The sequence below is a fragment of the Pipistrellus hanaki genome, assembly GCF_964339955.1.
Source record: "Pipistrellus hanaki genome assembly, chromosome: 1".
Classification (NCBI taxonomy): domain Eukaryota; kingdom Metazoa; phylum Chordata; class Mammalia; order Chiroptera; family Vespertilionidae; genus Pipistrellus; species Pipistrellus hanaki.
The window spans coordinates 94,413,348-94,417,866 of record NC_140503.1 but is presented as its reverse complement, the minus strand read 5'-3'; positions in this window follow the sequence as shown (position 1 = coordinate 94,417,866).

Below are 4,519 nucleotides of genomic sequence, written 5' to 3'. Positions count from 1 at the left end.
TATTTAATTCCCCTACTATGATCATATTGCATTGCTCTCTCCCTTGTTATCTTCCAGAAGTTTATATATATAATGTGGATGCTTCTGTATTAGGTGCATATATGTTTACCAGAGTTATATCCTCTTGTTGTATCAATTCCTTTAGTATTATAAAATGGCCTTTCTTATCTCTTGTTATGGCATTCGCTTTGAGGTCTAATTTGTCAGATATATGTATTGCTACCTCAGTTGTTTTTTTTCATTTCCATTTGCCTGAAAAAAAAATTTTATCATTTTTTTTTTCATTATCAATCTGTGTGAGTCCTTTGTTCTGAGATGAGTCTCTTGTAGACAGCAGATATATGAGTCATATTTACTCACCCATTCAGCTACTCTATGTCTTTTGATTGGAGCATTTAATACATTTATGTTTAAGGTTACTACTGATAGGTACTTGTTTGTAGACATTTTTATTCTTTATGCCTGTGTTCCTTCTTCCCTTCTTATTTCTTCCCTTTAGCATTTCTTGTATTGCTTGCTTGGCAGTAATAAACTCCCTTAGACCCTTTATGTCTGTGAAGCTCCTTATTTCACCTTCAATTTGAATGATAGCCTTGCTGGGTATAGAATTCTTGAATTTAGTCCCTTTCTTTGAATCACTTTGTATATTTCATAACATTCCCTTATGGCCTGATGTGTTTCTGTTGATAAATCATTTGATAGTCTAATGGAAGATCCATTATAGGTAACTTTCTGTATCTCTTTGGCAGCTTCTAAGATTCTTTTGTTGTTGATGTTTGACAATTTAATTATGATGTGTCTTGGTGTTGGTCTGTTTGGGTTCATCTTTGGGACTCTGTGAGCTTCATGGACTTGTGTTAGTTTTTTCTTCCCAATATCAGGGAAGTTTTCTGTCATTATTTCTTCAAATAGGTTTTATATTCCTTGCTCATTTCTTCTTCTTCTGGCACCCCTATTGTGCAGATGTTGTTTCATTTTGTGTTGTCCCCAAAGGTCTCTTAAGGTCTCCTCCTGCTTTTTAAGTTGTTTTTTTTTGTTGTTGTTGTTTGGTTTTTTTTTTTGTGTGTGTGTGTTTTTTTTTCTTTTCTTTTTTTCCCCCCAGTTGCTGTTCTTCTTGGGCATTTTTTTTTTTTTTTCCTACTTTGTCTTCTAGCTTACTTGATCGGGTCCTCAGATTCCTTCTTCTAGTCTACTGTTGATGCTGTTTATTGTGTTCTTTATTGCCACTATGTCATTTTTCATTTATCCTTGGTTGTCCCTCATTTTCTTTTTATTCTTATACATGTTGTATAATTTGTCTTCAATTCTTTTCAGCATCCTTATGACCATTTCTCTGAATTCTTTCTTTGACACATTATTTGCCTCCATTTCATTTACTTCATTTACTTTCTTTCTTCCTTTTTTTGTTTTTTTGTTTTTTTGTTTGTTTGTTTGTTTGGAAGCTGTTTCTTAGTTTCCCCATTTTTGGTCCTCTCAGGGTCTCTGGTTATATGGCTCACTCTTTACCACATTGACCAAAGGCACAAAATACAACTTGACAAGACACAACATAGAGGGAACAAAACACAAATGTATTCTTGGTATCGGTAATCCCAAATAAAGATGACCACCAGAAAAAAGAGAATTAAGGGAGAGAAATTAGCGCAAAAATGATATTGAGAAAAGGAAAGAGAGGAAAAAAAAGAAGAAAAGGAAGGGGGAAAATTATACATATATGATGAGAAAACTCCATAAAACCAACAGATAAACCAAAAAATGAAAACAATAAACAACCTCCAACCCCCAAAAAAGGGGGGGGGATTATAAAAAACAAGTACATATCAGTAACTGAGTGAATAGGCAAAGCTTATTTCCAAAAGGTAAGGTAAAGGAATTGAATGAATGGAGGAATAGCCAGGATTCAGTATAAAGGAGGTAGAAAGAGAATGAGTGTATAATAAAAAAAGTAAAAAAACAAATACTGAATAAAATAAAATAAAAATTAATTAATTAAAAAATTTAAAAAATATATTAAAATATGTGTTTATAAGAAAAATTTTTCTCCTTTCTTTAATCTATCTATCTATCTATATATTTGTCTATTTTTGAAAAAGGAGACTAGAGAGCAGATAGGCCTGAGTTTAGTGAGTGAAACTCATAAAGCATTCTACAGGTGTCCCCTGTCCTTTCCTTCCATGGATTGTGTCCCCATCTGTGTTTAGTTCACCAATTCTGGATGGATGTTATTCGATTCAGCTATTTCTTCTATCTGCTCTACGAGAAAGTGCAGGACATATCCGCCTATTTGGCCACCATTTTGTCTTCCCCTAGACATACCTTTCAAACTGCTTTACTTTTAATCTGGATCTTGATTTTATTCAAGAAATTAAACTATAACATTAGAATAATAAATCAATTAACATTTATGATTTTTTCCTCAAAATAAGAATTCAATTAAAATATACTTCAATCCACTGATATGATCATTTGTTGCATTAAAGCTTTCACCTAAATACTTTGCTAGATCTCAATAATGACCTCTATAAAATGATTTTTATCTATGAATACTCTTTCCAACATATGGCCATAGCTTTAGGATAAATGGTTCGCTTGGGTTAGGCTAGAGAAGAAAACAAAGTTTTGGGTCAGTAATTCTTTAGCAACTCTCCTCTTCATCTTGGCTCCCAATTGTCCCTGCAGAAATCTATGGTCAGTTATTAAAACCAGGAACACAAAAGTAGAGTTACAAGAAGCCTTGTGGAGGGAGAATGGAGGGACCTGTTGTTCAATGTCTATAGTTACATTTAACTTGAGATTCTCCACATAGGTGATTGTTTCAATTACATTCTTGGTTGTTGTTTTTTTAATTTTAAAATATATTTTGTTGATTTTTTATAGAGAGGAAGGGAGAGAGCTAGAGAGCTAGAAATATTGATGAGAGAGAAACATTGACCAGCTGCCTCCTACACACTCCCTCCAGGATGTGCCTGCAACCAAGGTACATGCCCTTGACCCGAATTGAATCTGGGACCTTTCAGTCTGCAGACCAATGGTCCATCCACTGAGCCAAACTGGTTTCAGCACATTCTTGTTTAAAAACCCACTGGATGAAGGGGAATGCCTTGAAGTCATCCCTCAGTATAATTTATGTTATTTGTGGTTCCTGATAAAGTTATAACCTTTGCTATTGAGGGCTTGGTTTTTTTCTCACTTTATCTACTTCCTCTGCTTAGGGAAACCTTACTTCTTATTAGTGCAAGTATCTTCACTTAAACAGAGGCTTGGGGAGAAATTTGTGGATTTTAAAGATCCCCCTTTTGACCTGTTACCACTAAATTTTTTAATGAAATCACCCCATTAACCTTGGTTCCTTATTGCCAGTTTTTCTAGTCGAGTTCGCATAGATGCACCTTGGGGGAGAGGTAAGGCTGGCTGTAACAATGGAAGACTGTACTTTTCCTCTGTGACTTAGCAGTTCATTGTATTGTATCCAGTTGATTCTTATGCCATCACAACTCTCTAATGAATCTAGGGAAGAGATTTGCAACCTGAGGGCATGGTCATATGATTTGGGGACAGTACATATATCTTCAGGTGATGTATTTTAAGGACATGGGTCTAGCACCACCCTTAAGAGGAAGTAGCTCAAACAATACTATATATTTACAAGTACTATCAGTTAAAGCATCTAAAGTAGCCCAAAGGAAGAAAGAGAATTCATACAAGAGAGCCTGGGAGCAGGATTGTGGGGACAGTTTCTGGCAGCATCACTTTCTCCTTTTGTGAAGTTGTGTACCTTTTTGTCTGTGCATGTGGAAACCGGGCTGGCCAGGTGATCATGAACAGCATGAGTGTTTTCACCTCATCTCTTTTACCTGATAGTGAACCAGATGGGATCTAAGTGAAAGGGAAGAAGGGGTAGGGGAGCTGATCAAGGCAACAAGGGAAATGGAATTGGTTCTGTGCTGTTTCAAACCCCTGGAGAAGGGTATGGTTCTGGTATGGCTCTCTGATACCTTTCATCCTTAAAGGCCCTAGTCTGCTCCTTTCCAGTCACCAACCTTCATTTATCCAACTGTATTGTCCTTGGGATGAAGTCCAGCCTCCTGAAGATTATGCATGAGGCCCCTCATGTAGTTGTTTCTCAGCAAAGCGACCACTTATTGCTCTCTACATGCCATTCACTGTTTTAGTTCTCTCTCTAACATGCTCTCTCTCATCTCCAGGATCTGATAGACACTTTATTTTTTTTCTCTTCCCAGAACTCGGGGTCAAACCACCACTTCAATTTCACCTGGGGATATGTGTGCACATACCATTCTCTCTTAGAGATTCTGATTCAAAAGGTTGCGAGACACAGATCTGGAATATGTAGTTCCAAAGGCTCTCCTGGGCATTCTGAAGAGCAGCTGAGGTTGGGAAGCATGTGTAGACATAACTCCTCTGGGAGCTTCACTAATCTGCTCCTCTGATTCTCAGTTGTTCCTTTCCAAAACAAACTGCAGTGTCTCTAATTGTATGTCTCTTCTATGAAGGTCCA